At 54.9% G+C, this 18,680-nt stretch overlaps 1 protein-coding gene across 7 annotated transcripts in view; it reads right to left on the bottom strand.

Moving 5' to 3' along the window:
* CEMIP (cell migration inducing hyaluronidase 1) overlaps positions 1 to 16,303 on the bottom strand; it is a 136,146-nt gene extending 119,843 nt beyond the window's left edge. For 3 of the 7 annotated variants that reach the window (XM_032391873.1, XM_032391881.1, XM_032391882.1), the window contains exons 1-2: positions 13,621 to 14,013; positions 12,848 to 13,051 (exon numbers count right to left, since the gene is read on the bottom strand). The gene's annotated coding sequence lies outside the window, so the exon portion shown is untranslated. Of the gene's footprint in view, positions 1 to 12,847; positions 13,052 to 13,620; positions 14,014 to 15,110; positions 16,094 to 16,137 lie in introns of those variants that run through there. The other 4 variants (XM_032391880.1, XM_032391883.1, XM_032391874.1 and 1 more) reach the window with 3 other exon arrangements.
* Between the last annotated feature and the right edge of the window lie 2,377 nt (positions 16,304 to 18,680).

Genomic DNA, 18,680 nt, shown 5'->3' with positions numbered 1-18,680 from the left:
GGCCTCTGGGAAGGCAGAGGATGCGGCGTGATTTCAGCCGCCCCTTCGCCATGGGCTCGGAACGATTCCCTTACACTCTTTGTGAACAAAACTTTGCATAAACGCCCATTTGGTGGGAGAGCCCGCTGCACCTGACACTCGGAATTGTGACACCACCCCCCCCCACCGGACCAGGCCTCCCTAGTCTGCACCACGAGTGGGAGCCCCCGAGGGCGGTCTCCCTCAGGCCTGGACGTGCGTGTGTCTCTGGGGGGGACGAACAAGCAAGCCCCCTCCCCACCCAGCGCTGCACGGGCTGCATCCGAAGCATGCCGCCAGGCTGATCCTGTGTGGCCGAGGTCTTAGGCTCTGCAGGGCCTTGGAGACACAGCCAGGCCTGGCCCACCGAGAAGGTGTCTCTGAAGTCCGTCCAGATGGCCAGATAAGTGTCTGGCTGAATTCCTGCCATGCTAGACTTATCGCATTCCCGTCATCTTCTGCACTGGTAACTGGATCCACCGAGCCTTACCAGCAGCACAAACCAATGGATAAAGGAAAGCTTGTTCGATACAGGGTGTCTGGACATCAGGGTGGTAGGTGGTGGGGACAACCGAGAGCCTCTCTGCACAACACGCACCGAAATAAAGGCCAGGCAGGTGGACAGGCTTCCAAGTCCATCCACAGGAGCAGCAGAGAACCCTCCGACTGCATTTTGAAAGAAGGAACCAAGGGGCGGCAGGGCTACACGCGTCGGACTATATGGCAATATTTCATGCATTTGACAAAATAGCCAAAAAAGAAGACAGGGAGCGAAACCTGCACAGATTTGTAGAGGTCGGGGACATTGATAAGAAGGAGGAAGACCCCACTGCATAGGCATGATATGAACAGACAGTTCCCAAAAGAGACAAACGACTCGTGAGACAGACGTATGGGATGGCTTTGGATTTCACCAGCAAGCAGGGAAACACAAACATTTCACCTATTAAAACGGTCTCTAAAGTTTTCATATTGATCTACTGCTGGTGAAAGTGCAGGTGGTCATGTTAATTGGGATCAATCTCTAGAGGTCACATGGATAAAGGACCACAGAAGTGTCCATATACCTCGACCCACTGAAGTCCAGCTTTTGGAATCTTTCTTCTGGAAATCACTCAAATGTTGGGAAAAACATCTACATGAAAGTGATCATTTTTTTTTTTAAGAGTAAAAATTTATAGGGGCTCTTGGGTGGCTCAGTCAGTTAAGCGTCTGCCTTCGGCTCAGGTCATGATCCCGGGGTCCTGGGATCGAGCCCCCCATCGGGCTCCCTGCTCGGCGGGGAGCCTGCTTCTCCCTCTCCCACTCCCCCTGCTTGTGTTCCCTCTCTCGCTGTGTCTCTCTCTGTCAAATAAATAAATAAAATCTTTAAAAAAAAAGAGTAAAAATTTAGAAATGAACTGGATATCCTCTTACACGATTTAAAATGATGGCAGTGAGAACAGAGGTGAAAACTTTTGACTTGCTTCTGTGCAAGATAAAATTTTATCATTGGTACGTAAACACACACACAGTGATAAAAAAAAATAAAAAACTAGAAAAATATTCACCAAAATTCTTACAGTGACTGCCTTAAGGGGTGGAACTGTGGTGTTTTTTTTTCTTTTCTCTACTTCCCAAGGGATAAAGGAATATAGTTATATGGCTCTATTACTTAGAGAACACGCATACCACACGCCCAGGACATTGTGGGTGTCCCTGTGGCACTGAGCAGCATTGAATAGTGAGGGTGGCCCATCTGCATCACGCAGAGAATGTATAGTGATCTCAGGCTGCATTCAGATAGACCTCGTACCCTATGCGTAATCATCTGGGCCTGCAATCACCTGCACTGCTCAGCTCCTGACAACCACAGGCTGTTATCCTCCACTCCCTTAGGCAGCCCTGGCCAAACTCACTACCCTGGGGCCTCGAAGAGCCACTGCGCTCTTGTCAGGCCTTGTCTTTGCTAGACTTGTCCAGGCACCTCTCATTCTAAAGCTCTCTCTCGCCACACTTGGCTTCGTCTGTCCACTCTGGCCATTCTGAGCTGCTGGGAGCTCCTCTCATGGACCAGATTGTCCGAAATCCCTCTGTCCAAAGGGCTCTTCTCTGTTAACAGACAATACTCAATATGACTCGTAGGGTTCAAATCAAGCATGAAGCCCCCTGGGAAATATTGGAGTTCTCACTTTTCTGCCCCATCCACACCTTGTACAGACACAGAATCTCCTAGTATTCCCATTTGTTCACATGGCTGCCCCCAAATTGTTAGGTAGGAGAATGAATGATCGGGTCGTGTATGCTTTGTGTCTGGTGTGGGCTGGTTGCTCAGGAAGTGTTTGCTGAATGAACTGGCTCAGCAAATGCAATAATAGCTCCTGGCTTTATTGATTCACCTGGCACTGACTCAAAGCTTCAAGCCCCCGTATCTTTTTCAGTAAACGGCTCAGACTGATGAACGCATTGGTGGCTTATCGCACACGTAAGTGGGACACAGAGCATGCACCGAAGTCCCGTGATAAGAACATTTCACCCAGAATACCTTCAGTTGGCTCATTCGTTTCCTGGCAGGCTCCTTTCGAGTACACCTGGGGTTTCAGGTTCTCCATCACAGCCATCCAGGGTGGAAAGGGGACCCAGCGAGGGTGTGCATCAGCGGCCCCGAATTCGGCTGCCATCCTAGCCACTGACAGAGCACTCTATGGTTCCGAGTGCCGTCGGCAAAGAGAGGCGAACCCAAATCTCCACTGAAAATCCTTGCTGATCTCTTTATGGAAATACTTTCTGGTATAAACTGCATGAAATTGCAATAGCAAATTGCAAAACGGGAGAGAAGCAATTTTGTATCTTATCCTCAGGGAGAGATAATCACTTAATACTCCATAGCATTTAAAAGTAATTGCTTTTTAAATGCAAGGGGCGTAGAAATGACAGGTTTGTAAACTTGTCCTTATTTGGTGCAAGGTGGGAAGAGGGATCAACTCCGGGCACAGCGCTCTCCCCAGGCGCCCTGCGGGGAGACCGGAGACAAGTCACGGCGCAGGAGAGCGACGGTGCCATGCCTAAGGGTCTCCGTCTCCGGGTGACAGCACCGCTCAAATCCCCCGACCCAGGACCCACGTGGTAACGTGGTGGCCCGAACCCAGGGGGACAAAGGTAATAAGGATTTGGTGCGAGCGTCTGGCCCCAACTCCGAGAGACACTGGTGTTAGCAGAACCGCGACGGGGACCACGTAAGGCTCTGGAAGGAGGTGCCCGGCTGCACCAAGTGTCCTTCTCGCCCCAGCCCACGGCTCCCGACCTGGCCCGCGGCCCCCGACAGCGCCCACGGCACCGGCCTCCTCTGCGCTGTGAAAGCACGGGGCGCGGCCCACAAAGCCACTCGGGCAGTGCTGTTGACTCGGCTTCCCTCTTGTGCGCCGACTGATAAAAGCACTGAGAAGGGCCACAGGGATAAAAACGCGTCGGCTCTGTTGAACCCAGCTTGTCCCAAACGTGTTTGACCTCAGAATGCCGGCGAACGGCCCAAGGAAGTGGTGCTCCTGAGAAACCGTTTAAGGAAAGCCTCCTCTAAGCTCAGTTTTCAAAACCATAACCAGTGATAAGTTGTTCTGATCTCGCGGGCAGTCCTGCCTGTGGGAGCGCGGCAGAGCTGCCCTTCCGTGGGGTTCCGAGAAAGCCCCCACGGCTGGAGCCTCGTCAAGGGGTGCTGGCAATGGCAGGAGCCATCCTGGTGACAGGGGGATAAGGAGCTTCTAGGATATCGGACCTTGCACACCCAAACCAATGCTATGCCTCCCGACGGCCCCGAAGTTTGGAGAACGGGTGTGTGACGCCGTCCTCCAGGAAGGCTCGCTGGTCTGCCGGGCTGCACGGCCAGGATGGGCCACTAGCACACGCGCTGCCGACAGCCCGGCCACAGGGCCCTGTCCCAACCCAGCGGCCCTCCGAACGGCGGCTCAGTGGGACGCCCTGAGCCAGGGCACGGAGACGCTGGGAAGTCTGCTTTAGACACCTTTACATTTTGCATTTCCATTGGAAGTGAGAACAGGTTTCTAATCCACTTCCCTATTCTGCTTCCTACCACAGCCCCGTGGCCCAGCATGGTGGCTCGGGCTGGTGAGGGAGACAGCTCTTTCTGGAAGCTCGGCGGGGCCCGTGCCGGCTGTGACCCTGACAGGTCACGCATTCCCTCCGTGTCCTCCTCTGTGCAAGGGAGACAGGATAAAGGCAGTGCTCACCGCGGGCCCGAGGCGGGGCGCGAGGGACTCAGTGTATGGAGAGCATGCCTACGGGCAAGCGGGAGGTAGCAGAGGGCGGGGGGCCTTCGCGGGGACCCCTTCTTTCAAACAGCATTCGCTCATAAACGTGCGTTGGGCCCCAGCTCAGCTCTGGAGGTGCAGCGTGGACAAGCGGACCCCGTTCCTGTCCCCCCGGCGCACAGAGGTGGGCATCCTCCACGGCTCGGCCTCCCCCTCCGCAAGCCTCTGGGTCATTCACGGGGTGGTGACAGCGAAAGTCTGAGAAAGTTTTAAAGTTGGCAGGCTTGCCCGGAAGTCACAGTGTTGCCTTCTCCACATGAGATGTCTCCTGATGCAAGTGAGTGTGTAGGCAAATGCAGGAGACACGCCATTTGTATGCCTCGTACGGACCGGGCCACGGCTCTAAGAAGTTTGCCGTGGGTTATTTCCCGATTAGTGGCCATATGTTCCTCTCAGAAAAATGAACAGTCGCCTCATTTTAGGGGATGGATAAACAACTAAGGCACAGAGAGTTTGAGTAACTTGTCCAAAGTCACACAGCAAATCAGTGGGGGAGGCAGATTTGCAGCCAGTTCTGTGGGGTTCCAAAGCCCATGCCCCTTTCCGGTTCATTCCGCCAGGTCTCCTAGTCTATAAACTCAAGAAAATATAAACTAAAAAGCCTTTAAGAATGATGAGGAAGGACTATGGGAGACCGTTTATTTTGGAGTCAGCAAAATCTACGGGAATTTTTCCTGAAATACCTTCTGTGCATTCCTCTCTCTTCATCTGGGTAGAACCATCTCGGCGATGGTGGTGATCTGAACTGAGACCCACGTCAATGTTGAATGGCAGAGCCCCAGGCCTCAGTGGCCCCTCTCTCCTCTGGCCACTCGAGGGGCACCCCTAGGTTTGCTCTAGGACCAAGTCCAGCTCCGGGCACACAGGTGACCCTCAGGGGACATTCGTGGGTGGATTTCATTCCCTGAAATCCCCTGAATGTCTCATTACAAACAGTGTGGAAGGGAGGGGACGAGGGAAGGTCACACGCCAGACAGTAGCATTCAGACCATCTGCTTCAACCAGTGAAGCTTCTCCAAGCTTGACCTGGACCAGCGTCCTCCACACGGACTCTCTCTCCTGTCCAAGGGTGAGCCTCCCATGAAAATTCTGTCCTGAGCCCCTCCTCCCTTGCACCCCCTCTGCTGCAGGTCAGGCCGATGAGGCAGTTAGGGATTTGCCCAAGAATCTGTGAAGAATTAGGAAGGTGCTTCCAGAAATCCGCATGAAGGCTGCAGGATGAAGGCACGTAGCCTGCTGACCCCACACTGAGACCAAACAGTCTCGAAGGTAGAAAAGGCACGGGGTTATGAGCCTCCGAAAAATGCTCTCCAAGCCTTGGAGCGCTACCTGCAGAGGGACCGGGCCCTGTGCTGGCAGTGACGGGGCTGCAAATCCCTGAAATAGTTCCAGTTTAACGCCCTCCCTCGTGCCCTCCATGCCCTGTTGGCTGGGCACCAATAACTCACGTTGGGCCGTCTACTTTTCCTTCTTATTGGGCCCTGCCAGCCACACTCTGCCAGGGAGAGCGGGCACCTGGAATGCACCTGCCGCCAAGAACACCACCCTCAGGACCGAGGAACACAACAAACCCAACCCAGACCACCTGCCACCAGGAACAAGAGTCCAACGTCCTCCTACTGACTCCCACTCCTCCCCTCATCACAGTCCCCTCGGTTAAAGGCCAGGATCCCTGACTCAGCTGCTAAGAACCAACCCCCCCCGCCCCCCCCACCATTATCATCTCATTTCCAGAAACTCCCAGACCTCCCCCCAGGATCCTGCTTCCTGGATTCTCTGAACTTAGTTCAGACTATTCCTTCCTTCCTAACCCTTCTCTCTCTGGCCAGCAAATTGTGCTCTCGTTCCAGAACCAAACACCACCATGAGTCTTGCCTGCTGGTCTCCTTCCCCTGTTCACACCTTGCTTCCAGCACTGACTACAGGTCGCAGAGTGTCTGTCTGTCTGTCTGTCTGCCTCCCCAGCTTGGCCATGGAGCCATCTCTGAATCCCAACTGTCTGATCAAGAACTGGCAAATCAACAGTGAGTGCTTTGGGGTTGAAATTACCCTCCAACTGCTTTACTATGAATTACAATATTCCCATAAACATGCCTTCTCCAACTTGAAAACTCAAGCAACACTGGTCATTATTCAGAGCAGGGGCATTTGGACGCACACAGACCCGGGTCCCAGTTCCAACTCCATCACCTGCTAATGTCCCTGAGGATGGCACCATGGTTCAAGGCTCTCCTGTGACCTCGGGTAGACCTCACCGAGACTTCTCCATCCCATGCCTTGCTCAGAGCTGTCAGGAGGATTAAATGATTGCCTGGGGCCTAAATTTAGGAAGTGCTCAATAAGCACTGGGTATCCATAATAATGACAAGAAGAACCAGAGGGCCAGCAGAGTGCAGACCTTGAGAAGGTGACTGGTAGGACTCTGGTTTCATTCAGTGCCCAGGGCAGAATACACAAGGATCCACATCAAACCTCTTCCTTCGAGAAATGTACGCGCTTGGGGACTGGGGCTCAGATGCAGGACTCATGCGTTCCTATATTTAATAAATGTTTTGTGCCTGCTAAGTGCTGGGCTTGGAGAATACTCAGAACAAGAAAGTCTCTGCGTCTGAGCCCAGGGGGGTCCTGTCCTGAAGAAGAGATGCCTCTTTCTTGTACTGAGCTGAGGCCCTTTGTGCGCCGTGGGAGGGAGATTCCGGCCTCCTGCACCGGGGCGCCCAGAACGGCCTCCAGAGGGCCGTGCGCAAACCTGCCACTCACCGCTCTCACCCTGCCCCGCTCTGCTCCCCTGACCTGCGAGAGTCCCCCAACGACCCGCGGAGCACAGACTCACGTGTGTGCTTATTAAGCAAGGCTCAATCGAAGCATCATCTTTTTTTTTTAATATGTTAAAAATAGCTTCTTATTTAAAGTAACTCTGTGGGGATGTTCAAAGTAAAAATGAAATTCACTCCATGGTCATTCTCAGAAAACCCCTGGGAATGTTTATATGTTAGCATTTGTAACAACATTGCCCAACGCTCTTAAAACAGATCCAACCTCTCGCCCACACACCTGGGTCCTGTATCCACACGACCCACAATGATGGGGTCAGAGGACTCTCTGAGCCTCTTCAAAGCTAGGAACCAGACAGACACCACTGAGATGGCTGTGCCTTCTTCTTTTTTTTTTTTTTTAATCATGTAAATGAAAAGGAATTCCTGCACAGAGACGCTCCAAAGCCAAAATCCTACAGCTGCTTTCTCTTTTGCTACCAGGAATTGAATTGAGAAATCTGATGAACTCCGTCACTTCTGAAGAAGTCACAGACACAGTGACCCATCAGCCCAGCAGAATCTGCAAAACATTCCGGCACGGAGCACCACAACGTCCCTCCCTAAAAGCGAAAGGAAGCAAAGGAAAAGAAGAGACAGGCTTCAGGTCCCCCAGAAGTCTGGGAACCCGCTCACCCTGACCAGAGCGAGCCTGCGCGGTGTTCACCGGGGGGAGGCTGGGCCCGGGGTGCAAAATTTAACATAGCACCGAAACACTCGGTCAGTAATATCAAGACTATTGCAATGCCCCATTTCAAAAATCGAAATTCCTGCAGAAAATCCACAGCGAACCAAATATCACCATTTTAAATCAAGACAGGATTGGTATGACTGACTTTTTCCTTTTGCTCCCAGGGCCAATATTCACTTGTGTCTCCTAAAGGGCTGTAGAGTTGCACCAGCCAGGAACCCCAGCCAGGGGAAGTGGGGGGCGGCTGCAGGAGAGAAAAGAAAGGAGCGAAGCATACTCAGGGCTCAGCAATGTCGGTGAAAAACAACCTTTTGCTGAGTAACGCGGAAATGGATCTGAAACATATGGATTAAGTTCCTCCGAAAATAAACCCAATTTTTAAAGGAAAGGAAAAATACTTAGCCACTACGTTTGAGGTTTTCCTGAACCCAAACCTTTGGAAAATTAGCATACGAGTGAATTACTCAGTGCCTGTCACATAGTCAGCTTTGAAATAGGCTGCTCCTAAAACCACCAGTTTGCTTCAAAACATTTTTTTTATCGCTTGCCCAAATCTGTTCCCCTACTCCCTCCTGTTGAGGTTCAGTCCTGTTATTTTTTACAGGAAGGAGAGAGCTTTGCACACCCGCTGTCAGCCTGGGAGGCTCTGGAGCCCTGGGATTGGGAGGCTCTAGGGGACCGAGCTGGGAATAACTGTCCCCACCCCACAGCAAGGACCAGAGCCTGGAAAGAAGGCAGGTGAGCGGTGCATTGGGCTAGGAGCTGGACAGATGCCAAGGTGCCATCTGGCACCAGCTCTATACCCTCAGGCAGCTGGGCCCTTGTGGCCCCCCAGCAAACACCCCTGGTCACCCCAGACGGTTCTGTGGGATCTAGGGAACCAGGGTCACCTGCTCCAAGAATTCAGGACGACATAGGAGGCAGCCTACGTCCAGCCCTAGCAAGCCAGGACAGGCCGAATCCCTCTGCTTTGGGAGTCAAGTCCAAAGTTCAGGGTGTTCCAGGGTCTGGGGTGATATGGTCTGAAGCAAAGACCTCTCCGGACGTGCGGCCAGCTGCCCCCAGATGGTGAGGCTGCGGGTCACCACCGCACGGCGGCCCTCCGTGACACCACCTGCCCCAGCAGGGTGCCGGCCTGGCAGGCAAGACAGGCCAAGGGCAACTGCGGACGCCCACCCGGAGGGAAGCGCCACCTGCCGCGTTCCTCCACGGGGGCTCCTCACAGAGGTGGAGGGTCCTCTAAGTTCTCCAGACTGACCACGGGTCACTTGGATCACCTTAAATCAGCCATATGATTTTGTTTTTAGAGCTGGGTCTGTGCCCTGAAGGGGTTCTTCAGATTCCTTTCTCAGGACTAGGACCGCCCATCGGTGAGGACGGCGCTCTCTTTGGGTGTCGTCCCATTCACAGCATCAGTTTCCTCCGTTAGAGGAGCTCTGTGAGAAGCGAGCAGGAGCCTCCCAGCTTGAACTAGAACCTTCCACCTCACCTGGGACCAGTGGGCTTTTCCATTTTTATACTTCTGACTTACCGCCCCTGCTCAAACCCACTTCCAAAACCTCCCACATTCAAATGTGTCTACTTTACATCAGTGAGAAAAGACAAGGACACAATTGTACAAAGGATACAATTTGTGGAGGCTTCTACCCTAGAAATAAGCTATGTTTCCTTCTTGCCAGCTTTTATAGGCTCTGAAGAATCTTGGGAGAATAGATTGATAGACATGATTGGAAATAAAAAGCCCATTTTTTTTTTGCAAGAAGCTCATGCCTCTCTTCGCCTGCTGGGCTAGTCACCTACATCTTGAGTCTTCTGAGCCAGCATCTGTCACAGATCCTTGCCCCTGGTAACCCACAGGTCCCATACTTGTTAGATAGTCACACACGGGATAATTCTGGTTTCATTTCACCGAAAATTGTTGACACAAAACCCAGCAAGACATCCAGAAGATGAAGAAGACATAGCAAGACAAGCCACAATAATGCAAAGCTGACACCATGGGTATGACTGCCAAAAGCAAAATGAAAATGATCCGAGGACAGAGGTTTTCAAAGTGTGCTCCTTGGAACCCACAGAGCTCTGCAGAACCCCTTGGGGGCCTCAAGATAAAAACCTACTCTCAGCCACAGGCACTTTTTATCCGGTTTGAGATTTAGTAAGATTTTGTTGGGAAAAAAAAAATTATGATTAAAGTAATTTAAAATCCCGAGTCTATGAGACTAAAGGCACCAGCTGCTCAGAAGGACTCTCTTCGGCCAGGTACCTCCTGAGGCCTGGACGGGGCAGGGAGCGTATGCACCTGGGCAGGTAAGGAGCTTCATGCAGGTAAGAGGTTTAAGCCTGCCTGTGCTTCTGGATCTTTCCCTGTGGCCCTTTCTCTGTGTGCAACACCTTCTGAACTCCACTCCCCGAATCCCACCTTTGGCTCTTGGGAAAATCCCTATAAACTCCTGCTAATCCTTCCAGAAGCCCTGTATGCCCCCTCTTCTCAAGGAAGCTTCCTGGGACATCTTCTGGCTCCACCTGTCCCCAGCCAGCCCCCTGCCCACCACTCCTCCTGACCCACATGTCACAGCCCCCATCACACCACGTGGCAGCTTCCGACAGAGGTGGCTGGTCCCCCAGCTAGACCGTTAGCTCTGGAGGGTGGGGACCATTTCTTTAACCCTGCTCTCTCTTCCGCCGTGGCTAACACAGCACCAGCATGTGCAAGATGATCAAAACATTGTACTCAATTGTTTTTTCTGCTTCCAGATGTGGCGGCAGATGACAACGCAATTGCACACCTCCGTCTTGGGCTGCCAGTGTGCATCTGTGATGCTCATCCCTACAGGGATGCCACGGGGGCGGGGGGCGCGAGGTTTGAACTTCATTTTTAGGTTAAAAAAAAAGCTGTGATCCTTAGAGTCAAGTAAAGTTGTCTAAATGTAAACATGCATTATCTGTGTCTGGAACCAGAGTGAGATGAGACTCCCCAAGTGATCTCTTAATACCAGCAAAATTACATTCAGATGCCTCTGCCAGGCACAGATAGATTGCCATTTGCACGATGGGCTTGCACTTAAAAGTAACTTGGTTCAGAGAGCTGGAAAATTTATTATGACAGGGGAATAGGGGAACTCAAAGGGGTTCACGATATTTAGTCTACTGATAAGACCGTTTAGGAGCAACAATAATTACCTCCAAGAATTTGAAGGGTCATTATAAGGTCATTAGGAGGACACAGGCCAGCTGGACCGCATGCACTCAGACACCAGAAACTGACTTAAAATATACCACGAAGAGATGAGCTAGGTTATACCCCCTGGCGCCTCCCAAGGCGCTCAGTGGACCCGCCGCATCACCTGGGCGCTGGTTGGAAATGCAGATCCTCAGGCCCCACCCTGCCTCACCCTGGACCGGCCAATCAGAGCTTGTGTCTTAACAAGCTCCCCTGGGATGCGTTTGCATATTCAAATTAACGGGGCACTGGCCACTGTGCATTCCTCGGTCCTGGGCCCATGGCTTAGAGCCAACAGCAGGAACTCCTGACCCCAGACAGGACCGAAGAGTGCAGGGGGCTCCCAGGGGAAGCCCGCAGCCCTCCTGCCCCCCTGCGATGTCCAGGATCAGGAGAGGCAGAAGTCTGGCCCGGATCTTTACATGGCAGAGGGACCAGCTTCTCGACGCGCCTTCCCCATAACACAAAATGCCCAGTGGCTAAGCTCTTGTATAGGCACAGCTGAGAGAAACTACAGGGTTTTCAAAAGCAGTTGTCTGGCCAAAGCACTTTAAACCCAAGCTATATCTAAATCTGTCCCGTGGCTGCCCTTGCAGGAGATTCAAAGATAACACCTCAGCAATTTCCCAATGCAGGAGCCAGGCTGTCGGAGCTGGAGAGGGAAACCTCCTCCCAGGGAGCACCAGGGGGCGGGGGTGGCCGGCTGCGCTCCCCAGGGCTCACCCACCTGCAGGGGCTGGGAAGGGGAGGGTGGACCTGTGTGCCCGGAGCCACGCCGAGCCTGGAGAGGGGCCCTCGAAAACATCAGGGCAAGGGGAGAGGGGCAACTCCTCTCTCTCTGGGTGGGAAAGTGGGTTTCCTGGCACGGAGGGTACTAAGCAGAAAGCAAATGTATATTCGATGACATTTCTCTGCATGCAGCCTCCCTTCTGAAGAGCCAAGTTTGAACAGAGCCCGGCACAACAGCAAACTGGGGCCAAGGAAAGGAGGGGGGGAACCGACCAGAGAGGCTAGGATGGCCCCTGGAGGGAGTGGGCTGGGGCAGAGGTGCAGGTATTGATCTGAGTCCCTGCCATAGCCACCCGAGGCCTGCCCAGTTCAACAAAGTTTCCATGGGCCAGGCTCTTGGGAAAGGAGGCTCGGGGCCCAAGGGAAACTGGTCGAAAAGGGACTCAGCACTGAGAAATGTCCCTCTGTACCTATTACCACTCCGAACTCCTACTAACCTAACGGGATATAAGAGAGCAGGATATGTGATCCCTTCCTATTCACTGTTCAAAGGAAACCAAGTTGCTTCCACACAACAGGAAAAATCTAGCACAAGGAGATAACTGATGCGTTACTCTGACGAGATCAAATATCTGGGTATCTGCCATCGTGTGGACAGAGAGATGTCGCCAGGTGACGGTTCACGGATATGGGGTCTTGGGGATGCAGCCCATACACATAACTCTGTTCCTCTTAAGAACCCAACCCACACACTTGCATTTCTCTCTGGAGCTATAACTACAAATGCAATTATTCTACGTGCTTGCCACTCTGCTGGGACCATAGAGGGGGTTACTCAAGCAGCGGGGTTCAGAGAAGGCTAAGCATAACTGAACGCACCCCTCTCATCCTTCTGGCCCTGCCCTGATCGCCGCTCTTGCCGTCTGACCAGCCCGTCCCAGAGACTCAGACGCTGCTGCAGGACGCAGAGAGTGCCCCGGGGCCCGTGGAGTCCCCTCCCACCTCCTGCACCAGGCCCTCCCCTCACTGGTCCTGACTCCAAGGGTGTGCAGGAGCTCAGGTGTCTTCCTACCAGAAAGTGGCGTGTGCTGGAAACCGGAACCTGCGTGGACTCCAGGGGAGAAAGCCAGGGCTTCAAGGTCAGCCGGGGTCCAGCCTCTCACTCCATTCACACCACCGGCGGATGGAACTCACAGGAAGGCTCCCAGCATCTGTGCACTGCATCCTTGAGCTCCACGCCTTTCAGATGGAGGGAGCTAAGATGACTTCTGATCTACTAAGGAAAAAAATTAGATGGAAAAAATCTAAGAGCCCTAGAATGTGAAACTGGCGGAAACACACATGCACGTGCACATACACACTTTTTTTGGGAAAAAAAGTTCTAAGTGTGAGATTGGGCCCATTATAATTCCATTATCCAAATATCATGGTATTAGTGATTTCTACCAGACAGAACCCCAAATGCAGAGCTGAAGGGACTCTTCAAATCCAGCTGGGACCCAGTAAGTGGCCAATGCTCCGGGCAGAGCTGTGTCCTAGTCAGGACGTCACAGCCAAGCGGGGCTCCACCATGAACGGATGGGCTGCTTCCTGCACGGTAAGGACCACACATGGGCTTCCGAGACGACGTGCTGCCTGGAGCAACGAACCCTCACTCCATCCTGCAGCGATCCGGAAATGGGGACCATGGAGGCCACTCCCCATGCAGACCCAAGAAAAATCCGCTCCCTCCCCCAGCAAGACAAGGAGGGCTTTTGGAAGATCCTGCATTCTTTTGAGAGAAGGCTCAGGAAGAATTAATCCTCAAATCTGGAGGGCAATGATAATATTTTGAAAATGACTTACTTTATTTTTCTTCCAAGTGGTGCAGGTGAGAAACACAGGGCCCGATTTGTCACACAAAAATTCTCCCGTTTGTCTCCGAACACCCTTTCCGTTGGCCCTGTGATCAACTTCAATGCTTTCGTGACTTTCATCCACAAGTTCTCCAACACGGACACCGAGCTGGAGACGGAGTCCCTGTCAGACAGTTGCTGGTTAGTGGGGAGAGCAGATGGCTGGGGCTTCAAAAGAAATGCACAACTATCTTTGACAAACACCTGTAATCGCTACCATTTTAAGAGCATTCTCTGTGCTCAGCGAGGGGCTAAGTGCTTTATGCTGGGCCACTTTATTCTCATTAGCAACTCTGCCAGGGAGAGCAGGTGCTCCCATGGTATAGGGAACAGGCACCCTGCTCCAGTGACTTTCACAAAATCACACACGCTGCCTCAAAAAAAAAAAAAAAAAAGGGATGCTTGTTTTTACTCTCCAGAGACCTCCATCAGTCACACACAGAATCAGACCTTGGACATTCCTTGCAATTTTAAAATAGAGGAAGATACACCCTTCTGAATGGGTGCAGAGGGCAAGAAGAAGAGCCCCTGCCCAAGCCACTTATCAGAGAAAGGAGATGTGTAATTTGCACAGAGGAACCCCTACAGGTTCTCCCCTCCCTGTTTCCAAGCAACCAACTTGAAAAAGCATCAACTGGGCTCAAGAGGAACCTTTGGGAGCTTCTTTAAGAGTGTTCTGCATGGTGGAGAAAACAATTAGGATCCGAAAACAGTATAGTTGCTTTTGCAAATGCATCCGAACACATTCTCTATAACTTGTTCTGTTGGATTCTTCTCCATCCCGTCTCTGTGACTCTGAAACTAATATCTCTTCCCACTACCAAATTTACTAAAGAAGGTAGTAAAAGGTAACCTGGCCCCATGCTGCGTACAGAAAGCAGTCTGAGCAGTCCCTAGTTAGGTCTGGCATGATCTCACTGCCTCAGTCGGATGCTCAGGCGTCACACATTTAGAACACCTCTGAAGGGCCCCACAGTACCACAGAAAAGCCAGGGACCCCCTCCCGCCACACACCATGCCAGAGGTCCTGTAGGGAGCTCAGCTGCAAGTTGACCTAGGACCCCATCACCAACCACAGGCTCCCTTTATCCTCCTGAGTGGTTCATGTGGCCTTGGGACAGGTTACAATGGGCTCTCAAAAACTAGCTGTCCCCCTCCTGCCGCTCTGCGCCCCAACACCTGGAGTCTGGGAATGCACGCGACTCCCCGAGACCCGGGGCCGCAGACCCGGAGTGGAGGAAGTGGCTGGGAGCTGTCCATGGTGGCGCCGCGCCTGGGCACGCAAAGCCGCCGGCTTCCAGCCCCCGGGCGCGCCCGGGATCAGTCTCCAGACCGCCGGAATGGAGAGCCTCGCTCGCAGGCTCACCACCTCCGGGGCTGGGGCTGCAGCCAGGAACTGGCTCATACATCAGAAGATGACTTTCAAAAGAGAGTTCTCACCTGTGGGCAACGTTGGCTGCGCGGAGAAAGACTCGGGACCACAACCCGGCTGCTGGAGGCGCGCCTGGGACGGCCGTGGTGGTGTTCGACCCTTGGAACGGCGGCGGTCGCTGAGAGCTGAGAGTCTGCGGCTGAGGACCTCGGGCGCACTGAGCTCCTTTCTCAAGAGCACATGCGTGCCGCCGGGCCCGTTCCAGGAGGTCTCTGGCCCTCGTTCCCCGAGCGGCGCGCTGGAGACCTGGCCACAGCCCTGGCTCCGACTCCGCACTCCGCCAGGTCTTTAACCTAATTTAACCCTTCTTGGAGCCGACGTCCCTTGCCAGGCACCACGGAACCCTCTCCCAGCAATGCCGGGCTTGGAGTCTCAGTCTAAACATCAACAGGGGCCGTCATGTCTGTTAACATGTAATTGCACCCACACCCACACACACGCGCCGCGCGCCCCAGCACGCCGCTGGGGAGCCCCGCGCTCCGCGGGAGTGCGGGAGGCGGAGGCAGCGGGAGGCCGAGGGGAAACCAGAGCGAAGACGGTGCCGGGCCGGAGCGGCGGGGCGCAGACCTGTTGCCAGGCGCACGCCCACTAGCGCGCAGTGGGAGCCGGCTCCCCGGCGGCGGGACTCCGCGACCTGGCCCTCGGAGCGGTCCCTCTTCGGCAAGCCACTGTCCCGGGCGCAGGACTCCCCCTCCCTCAGCCACTGACAAGGGGGGGACTCTACGGGAAGCAGCCCCCCACATACACCACTGGACGCGCTCCGGGGACACCGGCGCCCCCGGCACCTGCGGCAAAAGACCACACGATCCCGGAGAAACCGCCCAGAGGACAGCGGCAGGGGCGTGTGCCCGCCAACAGACGCCCGGACGGACGGACAGACAGACCGACGGAGACGGACCGCAGAGCACAGAGTGGACGGACCGACAAGCCGAAGACGCGCAACGCGTTCCCGTGAGCAGCGGCGGCGCCGGCCCCGCGTTCTCCGCTCCCCTCCGAGGCTCGGGCAGGCGGCGCAGCCCGGCGCGGCCCTCTTACCTCGCGGTCGGGAGCCGAGGCGGCGGCACGTCCCGCGGGCCAGGAGCGCGGCAGCCGGGGCGGGTCCGGTGGCACAGCGACGGGCTCCGCGAGCTCCGCGGACGTGGGCCGGCAGACGGCTGGCTCGTCCGAAAAAGCGGGGCTCCGCGCGCGGCCGCGCTCTCCCGGGCTGCCCCGCGCCTCTCGCGCCCGCCGGCCCGGCCCCACCGGCCCCACCGGCCCCGCTGCGCTCTGCTCGCGTTCGGCTCGCGCTCCCGGCGGCCGCCCGAGCGGCGGCTTTTATAGCGCGCGGCGGCTCTCGGCGCAGCGCCCGCCGGGCTGGCTCCTCCCCGGGGCCCCAGACGCCCGCCCCCGGCCGACCGCCCCTCGCCGAGCTGGGGCGGGGGCCCGCGCCCCGTCCGGCCCCGGGCGGGCTCTGGCGGCCGCTCTGGGAGGCGCAGACCCGAGCCCGCGGAGCCGGGGCGCGCGGAGAGCCGACGGCCGCGGCCGGGTGAGGGCGCTGGAGCCCAGGGCGCGGGTTCTCGGCTGCCGGGGGCTCGGGCGGCCGCGCGGGCTTACGACCCCGCTCCGGGGACGCGCGGTGGAGGGGAAAGTCCTGCGCCTGCCAGGCTGACCGCGACGTGGGGTTCAGGGCTGTTAGGTCTCAGGATCTTGTGTTTTTTTTTAACTTATCAAAAAAGTGGCCTTGGAGAAAGGTCCCGGTATAGGGGACCCAGTGTTTCTCCAAGAGCAACATGTTCAAAGAGAACTTCGTTCGCAACCAGAGTCAGACCCCCGGGTTATGTGGCTGCAGACGGAGGTCTTAACCTCTCTGGGTGTCAGTGTCCTCATCAGGAAATGGGTTCTGTGATGCTTCCTCCCGGGACTGGTAGGATGATTGCAATGAGGTGGCAATAGTACAGCTACCTAGCACATAGTAGGTGTTCAATAAGTCAGAGTCTTTCCGGCATTGTTCTCTTTAACTGCACAGACCAAGGTCCTGGGGTCAGAGCACACGGGTATGACTGTTGTAGATAGTTCCCTGCTTGAGGAAAGTGCAAGTAGAAAGAGCCCGTGACAGGTCCCTGGGGCACCTGGAATCTTCTCTCCATTCTGCCACTAACTTGCTGGGTGACCCAGCGTCATCTACTCCCCCTCTCAGGGTCTCTGTTTGCTTGTTGTTTGTAAAATGAGGGCTTTGATACCAGTTCTCCACCTGGTCCACTTTTTTGGAGTTTACGACTCAGCCCTTTCACCTGGCTAGCTGGAGCCTCCTAGAATGTCCCTTTCTTCCTTCCTTCCAGCCAGCACCCCGTGAGAACCAACTCTGCGGGCAAGGTCCTCATTCTAGGCAGCACACATCAGCCCCATGAATCCACCGCCAAGGGATAGTCAGGCAGAAGCTGCTGGAGCCTGTTTCTGTCTTCAGACTGGGACAGAGCCCTGATTATTTGGCTAAACTAGGGAAGCCCTGCATTCCTCTCCAGGCCCTTACCAGAAAGCTGGTCTTGACCCTCACTGGGGTCAATTAGAATCCTCAGCCTTTCCTTGACTTCTTGAAAGGTAGCCAGCTGGGTCTTATGGCAAGCATCCCTCCCCCACCTCTCCTTTCCAGCAAACCTAGATGGGACCCGCCTATGTACCCTCCTCACCGTACCATAATTTCTGGTTCCTTTCCTTCCTTAAGGAGGAACCCCAGACACCAGGACCCACAAACACCTGGAGGAAGCCTGGCTGAGCATCTGGCCACGCAGAGAAAGGTCAGCTTTGAATCAGCCCCAGTCCCGTCAGCAGACAGTAGATCTGAGGCTGCAGGGCATGTGCTCTCTGCTGAGGGGCCTGCTCTGCACACACTGAGACACAGACAGGGAAGAAAGACTCTCGTCTGGTGATGCGCCCGGAGAATGACTTAGTCATGTTTTCTCGAAGCACAGAAACACCCAGCACATTCCTCTGGTATCCAGCTTTCTTTATCACAGACCCATGCCCAGGGGAGAAAGTGAGGCTGATGGATTGCAAACAGGCTCCATATGTCTGAACTCAGGCTCGGCCCAGCTCCATCGGCCCTTCCAGTCGGCACGTGGTGGACGCCGTGCGCAGGGCGACCCTTTGTGGCCCAGTGTCAGCAGCGTTGGTCTGGTGGAGTGCCTACCAGACTTGCCTTGATGCTCAAGAAGGGCTGTGCTGGTTTTCCGGTTCTTATCCGAATCCCCGGGGAGAGTCTCCAGACAGAAGAAGTGGTGTTACCCCACCCAGAAAGCCTGCGCTTCTGCCTCAGGTGGAGGTCAGATGCAGCCCCTCAGCCACATCCTGCAGGCTGAACGGCCTGTGGGCTCACGGCTCCCACAGGCTGCCCGAGTCCGGCATTCTCAGCCGGCTGGTGGGGTGCAAGCCTGTCCCTCAGAGTGGAAGTCACTGCCGTCCACCTGCTGACCAGCAAAGCCCGTCCCCGGCCTCACAGCGGCCTCCCTGTGAGAAAGTCCACACCTGCGGCTCCGTCCCCCAAGCCTCCAGACGAGGTTTTCCCAGGAAAACGGCAGGCTGACCCAAAGAAGGGGAGCATA

This window comes from Phoca vitulina, unplaced genomic scaffold (genome assembly GCF_004348235.1).
Source record: "Phoca vitulina isolate PV1807 unplaced genomic scaffold, GSC_HSeal_1.0 scaffold65, whole genome shotgun sequence".
In the NCBI taxonomy this organism is placed as follows: Eukaryota; Metazoa; Chordata; class Mammalia; order Carnivora; family Phocidae; genus Phoca; species Phoca vitulina.
The sequence above is the reverse complement of the archived record's forward strand: the minus strand, read 5'-3'. Positions and strand labels throughout refer to the sequence as shown.